The sequence below is a fragment of the Pantherophis guttatus genome, chromosome 4, assembly GCF_059756535.1.
Source record: "Pantherophis guttatus breed Tessera chromosome 4, ASM5975653v1, whole genome shotgun sequence".
In the NCBI taxonomy this organism is placed as follows: Eukaryota; Metazoa; Chordata; class Lepidosauria; order Squamata; family Colubridae; genus Pantherophis; species Pantherophis guttatus.
The window spans coordinates 57,192,969-57,217,014 of record NC_142066.1 but is presented as its reverse complement, the minus strand read 5'-3'; the positions used below and the strand labels follow the sequence as shown (position 1 = coordinate 57,217,014).

Genomic DNA, 24,046 nt, shown 5'->3' with positions numbered 1-24,046 from the left:
CCCATGTTAGCTAGGCGCTTTCTCCTGATTTGAGGAACTTAAATTTAAAACTCAGAAATTCACATTGTGAATCCAGATGGACCATAGATGGTGCTAGAAGCAAAAACACGTCCTTAGACTTTTCTTTAAATTTTTTGTCCATTTTTTCTCAAGGAGTAGTTCTAGCATTTCATTAGGGGCTGGCTAATTATATTTATTTATGCCATTGTATAAAAAACCTTGTGCAGTTCTAAAGCTGGATTTTAAATGAGACTCAATGTTATGTACACAGCTAACTGCTCCAAATCCTTTCTTCTTCACAGAATATTACAGAATATTTTGCATATGAATGAACAATTACACTAACCTGAACTTCATACTCTTGTAACAACAAAATGACTTTACAACAAAAGAAATTGTTAAAATCTAAATTCAAAAATGAAATAAAACATAAATTAAAATAATATTTTAAAAATAGGAATCTTGATCAGCAATAATTCCTAGGAATACAGTTGAACTTTCCAGCGAAGCATTTTCCTTAGGGCCACAAAAGAATAGATTGTATCTTTTCCCAATCTTACTTCCCACCCACCCCCACTCCCCAAATCTGCTACATGGAATGATTTTCTAATTTTTGTTTTCCCAGCAATTTTGTCCAGAGTAACAACTTGCTCTGCATAGTAAGAGATTGCATCGGAAGCAACAGATTTAAAACCTAGGATGTGGAGAAATATATTTTACTGGATCAAGCTGGAATTGTTTAGGGTCAGCTGTATATAAGCATGAGTTTGTAAGTAAATTACCATATTTTGAAAACATGTATAATAGCAATGATTTATCATTACGAAAGGAAATGGGTGTCACAATGTGAGTGAAGCGGGGTGGGATGGTAGATCAAAAGCTTTGTATAGAGTTCATTATGCCACTATAATTTCTGTCTTGGCATTTTACTGTCAGTAGGTCAGGAGAGCAGGACAGTAGTGGTTAAAGCAACAGGCTAGAAACCAGGTGACTGGGAGGCCTAGTCCCCCCTTGAGCACAAACCCAGCTGGGAGACCTCGGGTGAGTCTTTGAGCTTTAGGACAGAAGCAGTGGCAAACCACTCCTGAAAAACCTTGTCAAGTAAACAGCAGGGACTTGTCCAAGCAATCTTGGAGAATTGGATATATAATTGAACAGAAAGGGGAGGAAAAGTCACTTTTTTTGTGGCTGTACTTGACTGATCCAGTTGATCTTGAAAAAATTAAGATCTAGTGATACTGAGATGGGAAACAAACAAACAAAATGCTCTGAATCTTGAACAAAATTTCTTCTCTCTTAATTCCAGTAATGGTAGACGGTCTAATTCTCTTTCCCCTAACTTCTTACTTACTAATAGCAAATTTTCACATTGCTATTAATTTGTTTTATAACCCCAGTCAGTTGTTTTACAGAGCTTTCCATCTTCTTAACTTCTTCTTCTCCTCTTTCATCTTTACAAGTTTTTCATCCATTCTTCTTTCAAAAGCTGCCAATTTGTTCAGACAACATATTGCCTAAATCCTCACATATTTTCTGAAACAAAGGCTAGTGCTATTCTGGTTTCTGCAGGTTCTTCCAGCAATCCTCTCTTCTGTTCTTGCTGCTTTTCTGGTGTTTGTTCATTATACTATTGCAATCAAAAAGCATCTTAATTACAAGGGAAGATTAAAAAGCAGGTTTCCCCCACCACTACCACTTTTTCTTTTCTGTTCTATCTGCCCTTAATACTTTGGTCTCAAATGGTACTCATAGTTACAGACACCATTAGCCTGGTTCAATACAGCTAAAAGGTTGCAGAATATGGCGGAAGGAATGATCAATTAATGAGCAAGTTCCATCTTTGTTTGCTTCTAATACACTTATTGATGTCAGAAGTAGCAATGTACAATTGGCAGAACCTGGTTTCCTTTCTCAGTTTAAATGGACCTGTGCAGGATAGGGCTAAAATCTTTCAAAAGACTAATTGGTAGTCCTATTTTCTTTAAACACAAGTCTAACACATTTTCAATAAACATTAAACCTGTGGAGGACCTGAGATGCATTTCAAAAAAACATCAGCTAGGGTTACCTGTGAAGGTCCTATTTAGGGGTGGGTTCTACTTTCCTTTACAACCAGTTTGCAGCAGGGCTGCACACACGCGCTTGCTTTGCTCGTGCGCGCACGCTCTTCTGCACATGCACAGAAGTGTTTTGATGACGTCGGGATCCGTGGGTGGAGCTTTCCGCCAGTTTTACTACTGGTTCTATAGAACCGGTGCGAACCAGGGGCAACCCACTGGTTCTATTACAGAAGACAAGAACCTGGTCTCATCTTTAGATATTTTAACATTTCTACTTAAATTTTTAAAAATACAATATTTTTATAAAAGGTTAATTGCTTGTGATATTATGTATTAATGAAATATGCTGGAAAATGTGAGTATTGACATGATAGTGTCAAGTAAAGAATGAGAACAGGCTGGAATAGTTTGTTACGTAGTGTTGTGGCCTGCCAGCTGCTAGTGGAGCTGGCGGCAGACTGGGACGATGAGAAGGTTGGTGGGCCAGTTCTGAAGTCTGGGAAAGGCTCTGATGGATACTCTGAATCAGACGTAGAGATAGAGCCAGCGCCATCCAACATTTCCCAGCCACCGGAGAGGCAGTTGCCTTTGGAGGCTGATATGAGTGAGGAGGAAGAACATCTGAGCCTGTTCCAGATGCATGTATGCGCAGAGCAGTTAGAAGAGGTGAGCAATGGAGGACAAAGAATCAACCCGGGCAGCAAAGCACACGTGAACGCTAAATGGCCCCTCCCTGGCTGGGGAATAAATAGAAGGAAAGGGGAGTGGTTGTCATAGGAGACAGTCCATATTTCTGAAGATTTTGCTCATAGTGTTTTGTGCCACGAAGTCTGCTTGCCAGAATTTAATTTGCAGCCTTTTGGCTGGGAGCTCACAGCCTTGCAATTATCACAAAAAATCGATAAGTTCCACTACTGCAGTTAATTAATTGAAGGACTATTGCCTGGACTTTTTGATGGGTGATTCACAAGAGGTAAATAAAGAGGGGTTTTGCATGACAAGGAGTCTGTTTCTTGCTTCTGTTAAGGCTAGTCAGAACAGATGGTTGAGGTAGAAGGTAATGCGACTGAGAAATTAAGGGTGGTGTAGCCCAGTGGTCCCCAACCTTTTTATCGCCGCGGACCAATCAGCCTTTGATAATTTTACCGTGGCCCGCTGAGCGCGCGCAGGGGTGGGGGCTTTGGGCCACACGTGCGTACCTGCGCGGGGCTCTCTTCCCTGGAGCCTTTGCGCACGGCCCAGGAGCTTTTGCGCACGGCCCAGGAGCCTTTGCACTGCAGCGTTCATGTCCCCCGGCCGCTGCGCGGCCCGGTGCCAGGTACTCCATGGCCCGGCACCGGTCCGCGGACCGGGGGTTGGGGACCACTGGTGTAGCCGATTGGGTTGGGACTGGAAGATGGTGCATCAGTCATGTTTGCATGACAAATCAGTGGTGGGTTGCTACCAGTTCACCCCAGATCGGGCAAAGCGGTAGAGGCAGGAGGCTCCGCCCACCCACCCGGACGTCTCTGCACATGTGCAGAAGCATCACATCCATGCCCATGAGCAAACCGGTAGCAAACGAAATTGAAACCCACTACTGTGACAGATGTGTGGTGAATTAACTGCTAAGAGTCTAGGGACATTGAGTACTAAAGCAAAGGAATCTGGAAGAAAATATGCATTACCAAGACCCACTGGGCATTTAGGGGTGGGACTCTCTTCTCAGAAATGTATCCACCTGAGTTTTGATTATGGCACCAACTGTGACCCCCCAGGGCCACAGTTATTCAAGAGACTGAAAGCTTTCTGAGGTATTGCCCTACATATAGCCAATTGTGATTCGATTCCAGGGAACAAATGGAACTATTGTTACTATAACAATCTCCTTGCTATGTAGACCTTCTCTACCTGAACTGCTTGACTTCATATCTAGGCTGATATTGGAGTTCTCGAATAACTATATAACATTAAGCTTCTAGATGCAATTCAAGGGTTGTTATATATAAAGCTCTTCATGATGCAGGACTGGGTATTCACAGGACCATCTGTCTCCAACTGTCTACTCATTCCCTCAGATTTGGCAGATTGGTTATGCTTCAGGTCTCTTCCACAAAACAATGTCACTTAGACCCAGAGATCATGTCTTCTTTGATGCAACATTTGTCCTATGCAGCATCATTCCCTTCAAGGCTAAAATTCTTCTGTCCTTTCACAAGTGCCTTAAAGACAAGGCTCTTCCCCAACTTTGAGTCAGGCCCTGTAAAATATAAGACATTTGAATGAAATTTGTGTTGCTGGCATGGCATGGTTCCTATTATTGTTAATTTCTGTTATTCTGTTATCAAGTTGCTCTCTATCTTCTTATTTACTTTATTATTTGATAGTTTACATACTTGTTTCCATGTTTTTCCAATTAAGAGCAAGGGTGGTATTCAGCTGGTTCGGACCGGTTCGGGTGAAACAGTTGTTAAGATTTTGTGCAGTTCGGAGAAATGGTAAATTGCAACTCCAGTTGGCCCCACCCCTTCTTGCCCAGTTACTCCTCATCTCGCCCGCCTGCCACACCATTGCTAACCTGACTTTGCCCACCATATCATTTCTGCCTGACTTCGCCCACCATTGCTGCCTGTCTTCCGCCATGGCCCTGATCTCCTCCAGGTGATTCTGCAAGCAAGCCCCAGTCGAGTTGACTCATGGGCCGGCCTAGGCTGCCACTGCTATGTTGTCCCCACTCCCATGTCCCTGGCTTGGCTAGCTCCACCACTGCCGCATTTCCATTGCATGTGGCATGTGGCCTAGCTACCAATCTCCCCCCCTCCAAGTCCCTGGCCTTGCCTGGCTAGCTCCGCCAGCCGCCGCTAGCTCTGCTGCTGCTGCCACATCTCATACGTGGCACACGGCCTAGCTACCAATCTGCCCCTCACATCCCTGGCCTTGCCTGGCTAGCTCCACTGGCCGCTGCTAACTCCACCGCTGCATCTCCATCGCACGTGGCACATGGCCTAGCTACCAATCTGCCCCACCCACATCCCCGGCCTTGCTTGGCTAGCTCCGCCGGCCACCGCTAGCTCTGCCACTGCTACAAGCCCTGGTCGAGTCAACCTGGGACCAGCAGGTTCTGCTGCAAGCCACGGTTGAGTCAGCCCAGGGTTGGCAGGTGCTGCCATTGCCAAAAGCCCCAGTCAAGTTGACCCGGGACCAGCAGGTGCTGCCGCCACCACAAGCCCCAGTCGGTCAACTCAAGTGGGCCAGCCTACCTGCCGTCCCTGGCCTTGTCTGCCTGCCTTCCCTACTCCCTTCCCCGTGGCCTTCCCGGCTGTCCCCGTGGAAGCGAAATAATATTATTTCTTAAAAATTGCCTCCAGCTTACCTGCTGCCTTGCTTTACACGGCCCAGGCCAACACTGTCAGTCTGATCTGCTTACAAGCCTCCCTGAATCTGCCTGCCTCCCATGTGACCTGCCTGCCTTGGGTAAGTTGCTCTTTTTTTTAATTATTAAATAATTAAAAAAAATAAATTTAAAAAAAATTAAATTAATTTAAAAGTTCATTATTTACATAGTGTACAGTTGGGTACCGAAATGGTGTAAGGTCTCCTGCTTGGGCAGGGCAGGGTTGGACTAGATGACCCACAAGGTCCATTTGTTAATCTGTTAAAATAAGAAAAGGGGAGGAAATTGGAGCCTATACAGGCTGACCTGGTGTCAGGACAGCTAGGCCTCTCCCATCCCCCACTCCCATGACCCCCCACTTCAGACAGAGTCCACTTGACAGGTAAAAATTGGTCCAGGGAAGAAAAGCTTCCTGGATTATTTTAAAATAGCTGAAATCCAGATATTTTTTCTCTTCCCAAGTTTGACTGTTGTTTTGGGGTGTTTCAGAACATCCAGCTTGGCCCAACCCTACTACACATAAGGACTATTTGAAGTGCTGGAAAAAAGTGACTTATGACTGGTCCTGAAACTTACGACCGGTTCTCACATTTATTACCATCACAGCATTCTTAACAACTGTGTCACTCATTTCACAACTGCGGTGCTTCACTTCACCACAGTGACAAGGTAGCTTGTAAAACGGGGGCAAAAATCACTTTGAACAAATGTCTCACTTAAGCAACTGAAATGTTGGGCTCAGTTGTGGTCGTGAGTTGAGGAATAGCTGAGTTTTATTTCCCCGTATATAGGGACTCTTCAGAGGGCTGAAAAAAGTGAATTATGACCAGTCCTTGCACTCATGACCGGTCCTCACATTTATGACTATCGCAGCATTCTTAATAACGATATCACTCATTTCACAACTGCGGTGCTTCATTTCCCCACGGTGACAAGATAGGTCGTAAAACGGGGGCAAAACTAACTTTGAACGAATGTCTCACTTAAGTGACAGAAATTTTGGGCTCAGTTGTGGTCGTGAGTCGAGTACTAGCTGAGTTCCCCTACACACTTATGACCAGTCCTCACATTTACGATCGGTCCTTGCACTTATGCCCATTGCAGCATCCTCACGCTCACATGATCAAAATTTGGCTGTTTGGCAATTGGCATGTATTTATGACTGTTGCACTGTCCTGGGGTCATGAGATTGCCATTTGTGACCATCCCAGCAGGCGTTTGACAAGGGGGTGGGGGGTTTTGATCAGGAAGTTATTTGTCTTATTTTTACACATCCACCGGTGACTGACCTGGCTTGGTACTGGTGGACAGCAGGAAATAGCAATCTGTTCAGAAAAATACCAATTATTTTGTGTGGGTTTTTGCCCCTGATGGCAATAATATTTCTGACATCGTTCTTACAACTAATAACATTTTAAAAAAGGAATTTCATTGTTGGCCATGACAAGAATTTGCCCTCTTTGCTCCTGTTTCTGCTAACTGCATCCTACTCCTTCAGGGCCGCCAGAGTTAATAATTCTGAGGTATCAAACAGTAATCCAATGAGATCATAAGTCGAGAAGTATCTGTAATCAGTGGAAAGTGCTCCATCACTGGAGGGTTTCAAGAAGAGACTGGACAGCCATTTGTCTGAAATGGTATAGGGTTTCCTGCTTGAACAGGAAGTTGGACTACAAGACCTCTGAGTTCCTTCCAACTCTTTATTCGGTAAGGGTCTCCTGCTTGAGCAGGGGGCTGGACTAGAAGACCCAAGGAATGAGCCCAGCAGTAGACCCAGAGTTGGAAGGGACCATGAAGGTTGGAAGATCCAAAAAAGTCACAACACTCCAACTTGGAGAAAGCAGCCCGAGCACAGCAAGTACTTCCGATAATTCGGACATTGCAAATAATCTCCCTGACTGCTGGACATTGCAGCAATACATCAACTTTAGGGAGAAATATGACGGACTGGCAGTTTCCCCCCAAAAAAATTAGTCTGCAAGTATTGCAAAAAAATTGACATTAGAGCAGCAGGAAAAAGTGTTCACATAGCTAAGGAGTGGAAACATTTTGAAATAGAGGCTTCTGGGAAAAGTAAAGAGGTGCAACAGCCTCTTGTAGGAAAAAGATGAAAGAGCACTTTTTATCCAAAGCTCACATCTTCTGCACAGAGAAGTTGAAGCAGTGTGAGGAGGATGCAATTAGTAAAGGACTGGACAAGATGACAGAATAGTATTTAGGTAGTACTTGTTGAGTATTCAATATAGTTTACAACCTGGCCCAAAGATCAAAACCATTTTCTGATGTAGAAGGTAAGATAGAATCACAAATTAAAAATGGAGTAGATCTGGGAATAGGATTGCATTCACGTAAAACTGCAGTGAAAATAGTTGATTTCATTGCAAAAGACATTAGGAAACAATTATTTACTAAAATTATTGAAAAAAATCTGAAAATATGTTTGATTATTGATGAAGCCTCAACAATATCTTGCAAACAAGTTCTTATACTTTACTTAAAAGTTGAGGATTCAGTTAACTCACCAACAATTTTCCTTGAGCTAGTTGAATTGGAAAAACAAGATGTACAGACAATATGTTCTTCAGTTATGGAAAGTTTTAAAAATGTTGGCTTTACTAAGAACTACCGATAAGAACATTTAACAGCATTTTACTCTGATGGTGCCAGGGTTATGCTTGAGAGAAAATCTGGAGTGAGCACTAGAATAGCAAAAGAGTTTCCAAACATCATAATGTGGTACTGCTTTTAAACCATTGTCTCCAACTTGTTTTAGATGACTCCATAAAGGAAATAAAGCAAGTAAATAATTTTAAAATATTTATTGATAAGATATATGCTATTTTTCATCAATCCAATAAGAACCAAATTGAATTTAACAAAATATCCGAAGAACTTGAAATTGACATCATAAAGATTGGTAGAGTTTTTTGGACCAAGATGGGCTGCCTGTAGTTTAAGATCAACCCTAGCTGTGTGGCGTGCTTATCCAGTGCTACATCACTATTTTCATTCAAATCAAAAATACTTCGGTATGGCTGCCCATCTTGAAAATATATATTTTATGACTGATTTGGCATTGATAATCGATATTCTAGAAGAAATTTCTTTCAAATGGACTGCAAGCAAGAACTAAGACATCATAAAGGTTGAAAAAATGGTGATAAGATCAATTAAATCATTTGAAATGCTTAGAAAGTAAAAGGGTGCATATGAACAAAAAGTTGATGGATTCATTACTTCAGAAACCTTCAAAGATAAAATTTGTAGAAAATTTGTTAGCCTTCCTCAGGAAAGACTTTTAGAAAGCATCATAACCAATTTAAAGAAAAGACTAATGGATTGTGAACATTTAAAAACAGGCAACCAGTCTCTAGACACGAATAAATTACAATTTCTAAATTTTTTGGAGCCAGATTACTGGAATATTGAAGAAGTATTAGTTCCATGGAAAGCAGCTGAAAAAGAATTGGATGCATTAGTGACATTTTTAATTACAAAATTAATATCACCGATTATAGGGATTTTATAGAAAATGTTTTGAAAGATTTGGAGAAATATGCAATTCCTGACAGTATTAAAAAAGCAAAAGCTACTGTCAGAACAATTGCTGTAAATTCAGCAGAAGCGGAAAAGGGTTTTTCACAAATAAACATCATATGTTCAGAGAGCAGAAGTCGCTTAACCGTTTCTAATATAACTGACTTAATAACCATTAATTTAATTGGCCTACCCCTACAGGAATGGGACCCTATTCCTGTAGTTAAGAAATGGTTGAGAGCAAATCACAGTGCTGATGATGCTCGCATAAAAGTGAAAAAAGGGGCAGCCAATAAAACTGCGATATGGCAATACCTTAGATAAGTTTTATTGTTTTTTGTTAAGTATTTAATAGTTTTTCATTAATATTTTAAAATTCTTGTAACAATCTAATTTTGTGTACCTCTTTTATAATAAATTAATAATAAACTATCTTTTGGTATATCTTTTTTTATGCTTAAAACTGTCATTAGGGCAAAGAAATAATGTTGATTGAGTTGGCCACGCCCACGTGGTCACATGACCACCTAGCTGCGCCAACCCAGTCACATGACCACCTCGCCACGACCACCATCATACTTCATCACTCCTTCTTGCATATGTGCATGTTTACCAGGTCTTTTATATATATAGAGAGAGAGTGCTCTTCCAGAAAATTGCTAGACGCATCTTTAAACAAACAAATGTAGTGATATCCCAGGAAAACACTAGTTTAGCATTATGAAATAATATCAGTAACAGATCACTTGCACAGATGAGTTCCAACCAAAGAGGACCTAATGACCAATAAGGAAGTTTCTTTGGGAGTTCTGACCTTTTGCCTCAATGTCATTAGTCTGCTTCCTTGAAATGGAGGCAATGCTATGCAATGCTTAATTGATTTAAAACCATGAATAAAATTGCTACTCCAATTTATGGTAAGCATATAGCAAGTAATAACAAAGGGTCTTCTGTGATATGCAGAAGGAGGTGGGAAAGTGGAAGTAAAGAAGAAGGATAGGGGAACCTGTACTTTTTGCTCCCCCCAATTTATTTGTTTATTTATTGGTTCGATTTATATGCCGCCCTTTTCCAGAGACTCAGGGCGGCTTACAATGCGTTAAGCAATAGTCTTCATACTTTTGTATATACCTGCTTAGCAGGGCTTTCGTCCCCCCCAAGCGGTGTTCTTTTTTTTATATACAAAATCAGCTTATTGCCCCCACAAACCAGGTCCTCATTTTATCTACCTCAAAAGGATGGAAGGCTGAGTCAACCTTGAGCCTGGTGAGATTTGAACTTGCAGTAATTGCAGGCAGCTGGTGTTACTTAACAGTGCTTTAGTCTGCTGCGCCACCAAGGCTCTTCCAATAGCTAGTCCATAGCCCTCTTTAGCCCTCTTTAATCCCTTTGCCTATATCAAGAGAAGGGATTTGCACTTGATGTGTGAAATGCTTTTTTAAAAATTGAATTCTTGGAAATCTCTAGAAAACCTGTTGTGTCCAGACCACACTACGCTTTCTATTTCTCTTTTTATCTATTGACTCATTTTCCTTTGAGTTTTATATTGGTCTTTTTCCCCCTCTTAGTGTTGATGTAATCTTGGGAATCTACAAGGATTTGAATAGGCCAGAAGAAATAGGAAAAAGATACTTAGCTGCAAAAGGAGGTCCATAAAAATTAATAACAAGATGGTATATCTATTATTTGGCTTATTGTGTGATGACGACTAGAAAAAGTTGTATTTAAGATACAGTATTGTACAATCCAATTTTCAGCAGATTTTGAATAGGTAATGAATCACATGCTAGCATGTGCTGTCAAAGTGGCATGGAATGACTGTATTTTTGCTGGGCAGGATCTTTTACGCCAGCACCCTTAAGTCTAAAGAGCGCTTCTTGCAACATTGTTTGTTAGGCTGAAACTTGCAGCTGGTGAAATGGATTGCTAAATTTGCTGTAAATTTGATGGAAAAAAAGGACAAAGTTGTTGCAGCAGAAGGTGGTAGATTGCAGGAAAGATCACTTGATTTAATAATGTAATTCTAATAGTAGTTTTAAGACTGATTGGGTAGATGCAGGGGTGACATTGTAATATAATTTTAAACACATTTAATTCGTATTTCAAATCATTGTATTCTATTCTAATTTCATTCTAGATCGTATTTTACTCTAATTTCATTTTAAATCGTGTTTTATTCCTATTCTAATTTCATTTTAAATTGTTTCTACCAAACTTTTGTAATAATTGTTTCTGGAGTGCTGCACTTTGATATGGCCCAAGGACTAATCAATAAATAAAGATTGATTGATTGACTTTATTTTGGAATACTGCCTAATAGTAGCCTCATCATGGTAAAAGCCCAAAGAACTCAACTTTTAAATATCTACTTTAATATGTACTGCTCTGAGCATCCTCCTAATTATTTATACTTCAAGTGGGATGAGCATATGCAAGAATGTGCCTTCTTTGTAGTATTGGAGCAAATAGCTTGTAAAAACACCATATTTTCTTTATCGACATACATCCTGTGTCCCATGAGAAGGCACACTGCTCCATTCACTCTAACTCAGAATGCTCATAGACATGGATGACATGTCTATGAAAAAGTAGAAGTAAATATTGGACAAAAGTTCAAGCATATGTTTTCCCAGGCTGCTGACTCACAATGCTTCAGTGTAGTCCCAGAATTACTTTGAATAAATTATTGAGGTCTTGGTCTAAGTCTTTTCCAGGATCTGGATTCCTGACTGCATAATAAAATTTGGGAATCAGCCATGGAGTCCTACCACAGACAGGAGATGTGTCTAATATTCATTACTTTATTTCAAACCTAGAAATATAGTTCTTCGGCTGAACCCTACTGGAAATTTTGCTTCCTTCCTTTAAAGCCTTTATTTACCCCTCCAGATGTACATATACAAGTTAGTTACAGTTGCTCAATGTATGTTAATTTTATCTTCCATGTCTCTCTTTCCCAAGACAAAGATGTCTCGGGAGCAACAAAAATGATTAGGGAACTGGAAGCTAAAATATATGAAGAATGATTGCAGGATTGACTATGTCTAATGAAAAAAAGGACTGGGGTGATATGATAGCAAGTTTCCCAATATCTAAGCGACTGTTACAAAGAAGCACTTCTCCAAAGCCCTTGAAGGCAGGATAAGAAGCAATGGATGGAAACTACGGTAATCAAGGAGAGATCCAATCCAGAAATAAAGGAAAATTTCCTAACAGTTAGAACAATTAACCAGTGGAAAAGCTTGCCTTCAAAAGTTGTGGGTATTCCATTACTGGAGCTTTTTAAGAAGAGACTGGACAGCCGTTTGTCTGAAATGGTATAAAGTCTCCTGCTTGAGCAGGGGGTTGGACTAAAAGACCTCAAAGTTTCCTTTCAACTTAGTTACCCTGTTATTCTATTAAGACTGAGCATTGCTTTTAAAAATGTATTCCAGTAGTGAGTTCTAATTAATGTAACCCCTATCTGAAATATGGGCAGGGCCGGATTTTCCTATAGGCTAACTAGGCTTCAGCCTAGGGCCTCAAGATCAAGAGGGGCCTACATTCAAATTGTTAGCAAAATTAAAATTACACTTTCACTATAGGTGAAAGAGCCTCATAAGTGGAATAGCTTAAGGCCTCTTTTCATCTAAATCCGGCCCTGAATATGGGCATCTGCAATAAATATTCTAGGCCACGGGTGGCGTGCAGTGGAACATATGATTGTAATTCTGGTGCAAAGTTTTCTTCTCATGCCAGTATTAATGTGTGAGAAGCACAGAAAGACAGAAATATGTAGGCCTTTCTTTCAAAACAAGTAAGTGGCTGACATTCTGTATATACTGTATTTCAGTTTCTAGAAAGGATAAGAAGCTGGGAACTTGAATGGATGCTTTTGCCATCCATTTCTGTCACAAATTGCAGTCCACTCTAACAAAAAGTTATCTCACCATTTTGTCTAACCACTTTTCTGATCCAGGTCTCAAAAAACATCTGCAACATACTGCTTTCTGTCCTTTTTTCCCATAACAAATGTTCTTCACATCATTTTCTGCTCCTTCCAGTGGCTATTAGTGTCCCAAACCCAGACACCACATGTGTCAATAAATTATACTATTCATGCACCATTGAAAATAACACTGTTACCTCATTGCATGTAAACAATATTGTAACAAAACTGGGAATTCAGGTCAGAATTCTTGGCTAAGTGTAAAATAAGAAATTACAGCTCATACTTCTAGTGCAGTATTTCTCACTTTCAGTAAATTTATGAGGCTGGCTGGGGAATTCTGGGAGTTAAAATCCACATATTTAACATTGCAGAGGTTGAAAAACACTGCATTTGAAAAATCACAATTTATGTGGTAGGACTATGAAGATTGAGCAGAATCTCTCTACTCCACATTTGTTATAGAGAAGCAACGCAACTGCAGAAGCAAAACTGGATATGTTAATCAAGCTGCAGTGTGCTAGGCCACTTAAGCATTAGCTCCTGGCAATTTTTTTTTTCATTTCATTTTTCATTTTATTAAATTTGTATACCGCCCTACTCCCGAAGGACTCAGGGCGGTGAACAGGCACAAAATAAAACACATAAATACAAAAGTTAAAACATGATTAAAACCTAATTAAATAATTTTTGCCCGAGACAATTTAAAACTCCCAATAATTTAAAACAAATTAAAATTTGAGTTTAAAAATTTAAAAGAAGGGGAAAAAATTAGGCCAGGCTGGCCTGCTGGAATAGGAGTGTCTTCAAAGCACGGCGGAAAGTGCGCAGATCCGGGATCCTCCGTATCTCCGGGGGGAGCTCGTTCCAGATAGTAGGTGCCCCCACAGAGAAGGCCCTCCCCCTAGGGGCCGCCAGTCAACATTGTTTGGCTGACGGCACCTGGAGGAACCCCTCTCTATGAGAGCGTACCGGCCGGTGGGAGGCTGTTGGTGGTAGTAGGCGGTCCCGTAAGTAGCCAGGTCCTAAGCCATGGAGCGCTCTAAAGGTGGTAACCAAAACCTTGAAGCGCACCTGGAAGACCACCGGGAGCCAGTGCAGCTCGCGCAGGAGAGGTGTCACACGGGAGCGCCATGTTGCTCCCATAACCACCCGCGCGGCTGCACTCTGTGCCAGTTGGAGCCTCCGGGTGCTCCTCAAGGGGAGCCCCATGTAGAGAGCGTTACAATAGTCCAGAATTACAATCCAGAATTACAGAAGCATGTAGATCAGAATGAATATAAAATTCAAACTAATTTAACTGATTGTTCAATCATTAAATAATTGTTTTAAATTACATCTTCTCTACCTACATGGATTTGGTTCCTTCACATTTGTGTGGTATTTTAATTAATAAGGCTCTTGGTGAAGGTTTATCATACTTCCACAACTTTTTTTTGTTTGTTTGTTTCTTTTACCAGCCCTGTAATCCCTTGCATCAAGGTGGATTTGGGGCGACTGAATGGAGCTCAAGCAGTTACTGGCCAGATGTCCTTCGTGACACCTTTACTTCCACAACATATTACCCTTCAAATATGTTCTTCTTAGCTAGGAATCATGGGAGCTGAAGCTGCTTAATTTTTCCTTAATAGTAGGAATTAATCCTAGCATAGAAGATCTGTTCTGTTTAAGGCTAAATTCTAAGCATTCTTGTTCAGACTTTTTTTTATTTTATTTTTTTATTTTATATCCAATTTATATACCGCCCTTCTCCCTGAGGACTCAGGGTGGTTTACAGCCAAATAAAAAACATAAATTACAAACATTAAAATAGTATTAAAAGGATATATATAAATTTGGCCCCGTAATTTAAAAACAATAACAAACCAATTTAAAACATTTAAAAAAAGTTAAGCCAGCCCGACTTGCTGAAAAAAGAAGGTTTTAAGGGCACGGCGGAAGGCACCGAGGTCTTGGATTCTCCTTATCTCTGGGAGCAGCTGATTCCAGAGGGTGGGTGCACTGGAAGCCAGTGCAGCTCACCCAGGAGAGATGTTGTATGGGAGCACCATGCAGCTCCCGTAACTACCCGCGCGGCCACATTCTGGACCAGTTGGAGCCTCCAGGTGCCCCTCAAGGGGAGCCCCATGTAGAGAGCGTTGCAGTAGTCCAGGCGAGAGGAGCCCCCTCGGAGAGAGCCTGCAATCTGGGTGTCCTTCTGGATACACAGCTGTCCTTGGAGGAACATCTGACGGCTGTGGCCAGGGGGACCTTTGTCAGGTTCACCTGATATGCCCTTTCTTGATCGGGATGCCCTGCGCACAGTCATATATGATTGCACCCAGAAGGTGATCGGTAACCATTGTACCTCACGAAGCAATAGCATGGTATGCCCTTCACTCCCCATCCAATCTATATTGGATGGGGAGTGAAGGGATCAAATATAGATTCCAAGTTGATTTCAAGGATAAACACATAAAGAGTACATTATAATAGTCCATATATGAGGATAAAATAGAATGACTGATTATCATATGGTTCAGATATGAGTAAAACAGGCATACTATATGAATTTAGGCAAAGGTATTCCTGGTCACAACTGCTACCTACTCTTTGAGCAGGAACTGTTAAGTGCAGGAAGATCCTCCAAATTGCAAAATAGTCCCAGAGAGAGAGGTACATTCAGGTCTAAAGGTGGAATATATTCAAATCCAGGTGGTTCAAATACTTATAACCACTTTGTCATGTCAAGGTTGAGTTTGAGCCTGTTCCTCCCCCCATCCCGTCTTGCACAGATTCCAGATACCAATACAACACCTGGACAGCATCTTTTAGTCACTCAGGGTTGAGATGTACCACAGGAGATCATCAGCATAATACTGGTATCTGACCTCAAATTAATGGAGGATGTCACCCAAGTCTCACATAATTGTTAAATAGGAAGGGTGAGTGGGTCAAGCCCTGAAGCACTCCTCATGTCAAGAGTCTCTGGCTTGATCTCTATCCCTCTGCCAGCAGCAAATCCATCTGATCACTGAAAAGGGAGAACCATCACAATATAGTACTATCTATGATTAATCCCCATATGCAGGGATTGAATGTTAGCATGATCAATGGCATCAAAAACCTCTTTAATTCTCAACAGTATTCTCAGCTACAAAATAGGAGTATCCAGCAAAAGGTTTTTTAGAACAGAAATTATATGTAGAAGCAATGGGCCAGCAAACTGTATTATGTGTACTTTCTTGCAGCTGAGTTCCGGCTGCCAGTTTATCTGTACCTCTGCCTTTTGTCCATTGCTATTGACCTCTGCATTTGCAAGGTGATCATTTAAATGAGTTGTGAACTTACACTGTGAGTTTGATATCCCCAGAGTGTGAGCATCAGAGGTGGGTTTCAGCAGAACCGGTAGCGGAAATTTTGAGTAGTTCGGAGAACCAGTAGTAAAAATTCTGACTGGTCCCGCCCCCATCTATTCTCTGCCTCCCAAGTCCCAGCTGATTGGGAAGAAATGAAGATTTTACAGTATCCTTCCCCTGCCACATCCACCAAGCCACTCCCACCAAGCCATACCCACAGAACCGGTATTAAAAAAATTTGAAATCCACCACTGGTGAGCATGGAAGAAATTTAGAATAATGCCCCTACCTCCATCTCCCAATAAAGGAAAAAGGAGGAACTAAGAAAGAAGAAATTATGAAGCGCTATTGGTAGAACAAAGAAAGACTCTCAGTTCATGCTGTGGACTGGGAAGTAAGGGCAGGGCCCTTGAGACAAGCAGATGAAAGAAAATCCTTCTGGTGTGCCTTTAAAAGGCTTTTCTTGACATCTCAGTTTCTGAGAAATTTTTAAGTCAGGAAGGCAAAGGGGAAAGGGGATGCCCTTCTTATCAAAAAAATAAACAGAGCTTGCTTGATTAATGTCTAACAAGCACTGCTAGGTTATGATGTCTGCTTTCTTTTTTTCTCTCTCTCTTTTTTAAACTTTCTGCCAAAATTACTGGCTCGCTTTATTTGTTTGCTCTAAAACGTGTGCACCCTGCTTTCAAGCTGGAAAGGTTTGGATTGATAAATATTTTCCTTAAAATCTCTTGTTTAATTACTGCTAGATCTCACAAATATGTGAGAAAGGTGAAGCAAATATAAATTATTTTGATTTTTTTTAACAGGACGTAATATGCTAGTGAAGGATATTATAGATTTCAGTCTATCCCGTCAAATCTAACCCAATTAATCTTGCAAAATAGGCCACAAATATTTTTCAGCCCTAACCAATGACAATGTTAGCACTGGTTTTTGAGAATTGGAGTCTATTTCTTCCTTAATGGGGTCTTCATGTTAAGGGGCAAAATGATTTTGAGAAGTAGATACAGTACAGGGAATGAAAAACAAGTGAAGGTTGATGCATTTTTGTTATCCTTTTGAGATTTCCAGAGACATTCAAATTATGCCGATACATGGAAACATACAGCACAGACATTTGTAATGTAGTTCACTTAATAGGAAGAATGAGCTTTGCTATAATGCTTTATAAACCATGGTTACTGTTTAATTTGATCTATGATACTAATCATTTGTGGCTAATATTATAGAACTATTTAATTGAACTATGATTTAGTGCTGTGAATGCTATCAACTGTTGGAGATCAATTGCAAGACAAGACAAAACCTTTGGTCTCATCTAGCAAAACATGGTCAGCTCCCTTCAACCTGTATTCCAATGAGTACTTAGCTCCAGATTATGTAATATTGTACAACTCATTTTTAAACCACAAGGATTTCCGTTAATGAGTATGAGTGAGCATATACAAAGTGTCTCCAGTTATCACTAATAATAGTTTGTTTATAAAATCTTTGGAAAAGTCAAAAAATATTGGGAAGGGCAGTGGCTGGACCCTTTTTATATATGTAGTATGTATGTTTGTCTTATTATACTGCAAAACGTAACCAATCTATTATCATTTATTCAACAAGAGCCTTGGTGGAGCAGCGGACTAAAGTGCTGTTAAGTAGCACTTAGCTGCCAGCTGCCTGCAATTACTGCGAGTTCAAATCTCACCAGGCACAAGGTTGACTCAGCCTTCCATCCTTCCAAGGTAGGTAAAATGGGGATCCGGATTGTGGGGGCAATAAACTGACTTTGTATAAAAAAAGAACACAGCTTGGGGCGGGGGGGGGCTGAAAGCCCTACTAAACAGGTATATACAAAAGTATGAAGGCTATTGCTTAACGCATTATAAACCGCCCTGAGTCTCCGGAGAAGGGCGGCATATAAATCGAACCAATAAATAAATAAATGATTACGACATACTGCTACGTAGCCCCAGATTTACCTTGTTTTAAGATGGGTGACAATAAATTTAATAAAATAAATAAATAATAAAATAAACTATTTGCAAACCCAGGCATTTCCAGTGGCAAGTATGTACCATTATGTATTATGGTCTTATTTTCACCAGAATGAAAGGATGATAGAGAATCTACAAATAATGCAGCCTAAAGGAATGAGAAAGTTCAACAGAAGTGTTAACTCTAAGCAAATCTGCATCAAAGTCTGTCCTTAGTAATATCCAACATCATGTTAAAGTATGATCTATTTAGATACGATTGGTTGACTAAATGGTAGCTGGTTAGATTTACATATTGTACATATTGTAGGTATTACATATTGTACTAGGCTATCATAAAACATGGTTACAAAGTGGCAGATCCACATACTTATATATCCAACTTACAATCACAATTGAGCCCAAAATTTATGTTGCTAAGCGAGACAGTTAAGTGAGATTTGTCCCATTTTTACAACATTCCTTGCCACAATCGTTAAGTGAATCACTGCAGTTGTTAGGATAATAACACAGTTATTAAATGAATCCTCCCCATTTGCTTGTCAGAAGACCCACATAAGTTGCCAAGTATCTGAAATTTGATCACGTGACCATGGGAATGAAGCAACGGTCATAAGTGTGAAAAATGGTCATAGGTCACTTTTTTTCTGTGCCATTGCAACTTTGAACAGTCACTAAATGAAGTACTGTAAGTCGGGGAACTACCTGTACTACTCTGAACCATAACATAATTTGCTTGGTTCCAGTTTAGCACAATATGTACACCAATCTATTGAATTCTATTTCAGCAAAGGCTTAATCCTGAATGCACAATAGGGAAAAATTATGTATAATTCCTCCATTGAAGCATCTTGCTTCTTTAGTTCTTCCAGAGAGCCCTTTTCAGCATTATAGTTTTAACTGGCCTATACATTTGTCCTGGTTGTAAACCTGAATACTGTATATTCATGACCTACTTTAGGATTGAGTAATTGTGCAGGTCTGCATATATCACTATGGCCATATGTGTTTTCTTTCCAATTTATTCTGTCATCTTGTAGTGTGCCTGACTGTGGAGTGGCAGATAGTACTAGAGAATTGTTCAAAATTATCGCAAGGGAAAATGGCAGTAGAGAGAAGAAAAAGAGAAAAAAAAGTTATTACCGATACTTGTATCTAAGGCTTGGTTAATTTGAACATCATTAAGCATGACAGAGAGACAGTCTCAGTCACTTATATTTATGAAATATTTGATTTGACTTTTGGGATATACCCCCCTCCCAGAAAATCATTATGATCCTTCATCAAAATTGCTCCTGCAGTTTCAGTGGACTGCCCAATCCCTCCCACTTCTGGTATTTATGCATAGAAGTGGCATAATAGATTGCTAGCTGCAGTGGTTCAGTCAAGAGATGATTGCAATTGAGAAGTACACAGTGCAAATGTGGTGGAATGGGGAGAGCCAGAAACTGAAATGAAAATCAGAAAAAGGTTTTCTGGGGGCAGCAATGTGTGTTACAGATGGGGAAGAAGGATTGTTATATTGTGCCAAAAACTAGGGTCTCAGCAGGTGGCAGCATTTAGCCAGCTTTGTGCCCCAAAACTAAACAGGATTGAGATTCATCTAAAGAACACTAAGATTATAGGTTAAACTAGGAAATGTAAAAAGAAAAATCTAGAGGAAGGTACTAGCAAACCACTAAATTGCCACTAAAAAAAAAACCTATTGCTCCATTCATTTGACTGCTGAATTGGCTGCTTGTCAATTCCCAGCTCTCCAATAGCTCTTTAGAAATATGATAATCAGAATTGTGCACACATTTCACACTTTATATATGAGACTATATATACATCTACAGATTATATGCGCAGATCTGTTGCTTGATCATCTTTTCCAGGATCTGCCCAGGTATTGATGTCAGGCTGAATGATCTATAGTTTTTTTGATGTGTTTCTCCCACCCACCCACCCACCCCTTTTTTTTTTTTGAAGGTGGGAACCACATCAGCTCTTTTCCAGTTCGCAGGTAGTTACCGGGTACTCCAACATCTTTGAAAAATATGATTTGGTGGTTCATAGATCATGTCTGCCAGTTCCTTCAGAACTCTGGGATGTAATCCATCAGGTCCTGATGATTATAACTCTTCTAGAGCAGACCGGCATTTTCTTGCCATTTTCTTGCTTATTTTAATTTGTATTCCTACTCTATCTTTTATGACAACTTTTTTTGTCTTTTTATTTTATTTTATTTTTAGTTGATTGTTGGAGAACTGAGACAAGTTCCTTTTAGCTCCTGCTTTATATTTATTCTGTATTTGTGGCCATGGAGAATTTGTGCCTTACTAGAATTCATTGCTCATGACCTGCTGCAAATCCTGAAAGAGAATGCTGATTTGCCAGCTTCATGGCTTCCTTTCAGTAACCCAGGCAAAACAAGCATGGGTGAAATTGACTCTTTTGTGTGAAGGGAATGGAGGGAGGGAAATTTTCTGTAGCTCCGGGACCTGCAATAGTTAAAACGGCAGCAATTGAATGACACATTCTTCCTTCTCGTTAGCCTTCTTAAATTACTGGAAGTAAAGAGGGTATGGATCCTCAGTCTACTTTTAAGAGAGTAAAGAATAGAAATAAAAAGAAGCAGATCCTTAAAATACTCTTTCACCCTTGTATTTTTTCATAAGCTCTTTTCTTTCCCTCTGTAAGGTATTTTCATTTAATTTGGAGTGATTAGTTTAGAATACTGCATCTAGTTTTGGTCACCATATTATAAAAAAATGTTGGGGCTCTGGAAAGAATGCAGGTCTGGAATTCCCCAGGCTTATAGTTCTGGAGGATTTCAACCTGCCATCCCTGGGGTCAGGGTCAGAGGTAGCCCGAGATTTCATGGAAACCATGACTTCCATGGGCCTGTCCCAGGTCATCCAGTGGATTTGGTGTTCTTGTCAAAGCAGTGCCTATGTGATCTGGAATTGGTGGACCTATCCTTGGTCTCCTTGCCATGGTTGGATCACAGTCTGGTAACAATGAGTTTCTCAAGAGCTGTACCCGCCCCCACAGGGAGGCAGATTGGTTCACCCCCATCAACTAATGGACCCAGATGGGTTCCAGAAGGAGCTGGGGTTATAACTACAGATTTATTATGCAATTATATAGTTGCCATTCTAGCTAGTGAACAACTTTACTAATACAGATAATCCTCAATTTACAACAGTTCATTTAGTGACAATTTGAAGTTACAACAGCACAGCACTGAAAAAAGTGACTTCTGGCAGTTTTTCACATTTAATGACTGTTGCAGCATCCTCATAATCACATGATCAAAATTCTTACTTACATCGTACTTACTTACTTTAGGTCTGTTCTTGTAGCTGTTTCAAAATATTCCTATTTGCAGCAGACATTACTGAAGGCTTCAACATGTTACAGGTAGTCCTCGACTTACGACTGTTATTGAGCCCAGAATTACAGTCATAAATTGTGGCAGTTGTTAAGCAAGTCACCACATGACCACTCCTAATTATATAAACTTTTTTGCAAAAATCATAAACATCTGTGGCAGTTGTTAAATGAGTCCACTTTCTCCAATCGGTGTTTACTACTGAAAACTGGAATTAAAGACAGAAACTGACAAAACCCACTGAAAATCATAGTCACAGGGCTGCAGGATGCTGCAAACATAAATGTGAGCCACTTACCATGTGCCCTAAATGTAAACACATCATCATGGGGTGTGTATGCAGCTGCCAGAACTTCAAAAATGGATGATAACTAGCTCTAGAAAGATTAGTCATAACTTCAAATGGTCTTTAAGCAAGGACTATCTATATATGTTTATGCAGGCACTATGATTTCTATGTCTTATTACTGTGTATTTATATATCCTGTATAGTGTTTTTATCATGATAAACTATGAGAAGTGGTGAGCAAACATTATAACAATATACTTCCTGTGGAAATTAAAACTGGCCAGAACAAAAATAATAATCATTTTTTAAACATGGGGAAATGGTTGTTAAACTTTATTTTAGGCTGCAAAAATGTGAAGCACGGTTTTAATCAAGGATCGTGGAAGTCCTCAAATTTCATTGCTTACTACAGACCACAAGCTAGTGGAGATCTTGCAAGCTTCTGAGGAACTCTCATCATATATTGGCCAAGTTTAGAAAGATTGTTCCATTGACTTTTCTGAGGTAAAGCTTAACATTATTAAACAGCACATATACTCTGCAGCCAGAAATATTGTTAGAGATGTGGATGAGCTCATTTTGTTGAGGGATGGCAGAAGATTGGATATGGCTATAATCTGGAAGAGTTATGCACCAAGTTAAAAAGAACATTGTGAAATAACTGTACTATACAAAGAGGGGATGTTGATGGAAGAGGAAGCACTGTGACAAGCAGGACACATTCTAATTCAAAATGACCTTTATCCATGAGGTCTCTGAAGAATGTGCTTAATCTGAGCTGGATCTTTTTCAAGTGACATTCATACAAACCAGATCTGAAAATGGTATGTATCTTGAAATCCCTCCTTTATCCACCCTCCCCTTGGAATGCCCCTGGATTTTTTTCCCTCCCCCACTGGCAAACATTACACAGTCTTAAAAACTTGGTGCAACATTGTAAAGACTACTGGTACAGATATTGAAAATGGTGTATGTGCAGCCCTGATCACTAGTCCTGAATTTCACTGTTTAACCAGCTACCAGATGTTGCAATGGGAGACTGTTTCATCACACAGTGATGCCATTGGTATTCTTATTGGGCTAAACTTTGGTAGTGATGCTTTGGGGACTCAGTTTACAACTGGAGCATTTCAGAAAGAACTCATGCAGAATACCTTGTTGCTGCATGAAGGAAACCCCACTTTCAAGTCTACGGCAAAATACATAGCCTTGAATTATCAATAAAATTTGCTGGGCTCTTTGCTGTTTTTTGTCCCCCAAAACAAACTGCTAATTAATTGTCTTAATATGAAAGCCAAACTAAAACTTGATGCAGGATACCAGTGAGAATTAAAAGTGCAACTCCTATCTAAATGTTACACATATTTATTGCCTCTGCAGATAGGACAGGATGTTGTGAAGGATTGTATGATAGCGTGGGGGCGAAATTCTGGATATCCCCTTGACTTCCAGCAATGGGAACAGATTTGGTTGAAAAATATGAAATTAACCATGGCCTCTTCATACAAAGAAAACATATATAAAATGGTCTACCGGTGGCATCTCCCCCCTGTGAGACTAGCTAAAATGTTTCCCAGGACATCTTCCTGCTGTTGGAAATGCGGTTACAGTAATGGAACTTATTTTCACCAATGGTGAACCTGCCCTCAGGCGGTTAAATATTGGAAAAAAATACGGCAATGGATTTTGGAAATTACACAGATCAATTTGGAATTAAGGCCCGAGATTTTCCTGTTGGGGGCAAAACCTTTGAATGTTAAATCAGGTATATGGTTCTTGTTGATTCACATTATTACTGCAGCAAGATTAGCGTATACGCAGGAGTGGAAAAATCAATACTTACCGATGGATTTGAAAATAATATATAAAATTAATGAGTGTGTGGAATCAGATAGATTAACTAGATTGATCAATGGTAAAAAAGATTCAGAATTTTATAACAGTTGGAAATTATGGTACGATTGGGTCCAGAAAAGGTGGGATAGAATAGATATATGATGATGTATATATATGATGGCAAGTATGTATGTATAAAGGAATGACTTTATATTTATGGACAATGTACTCACATTACACCATGGTGGCAGGATTGTATATTTCATTTGTGTATTGGTGCATAGAATATATTAATAAAAAATATTTTTTAAAAAAGTGCAA

General features: G+C 40.0%; 1 long non-coding RNA gene across 1 annotated transcript in view; it reads left to right on the top strand.

Moving 5' to 3' along the window:
- Positions 1–24,046, top strand: part of LOC117664769 (uncharacterized) — a 26,014-nt gene extending 1,968 nt beyond the window's left edge. Inside the window, exons 2-4 of the long non-coding RNA XR_009622587.2 lie at positions 626–4,537; positions 5,408–5,513; positions 22,232–24,046. This is a non-coding gene — a long non-coding RNA (uncharacterized LOC117664769). The remainder of the gene's footprint in view (positions 1–625; positions 4,538–5,407; positions 5,514–22,231) is intronic.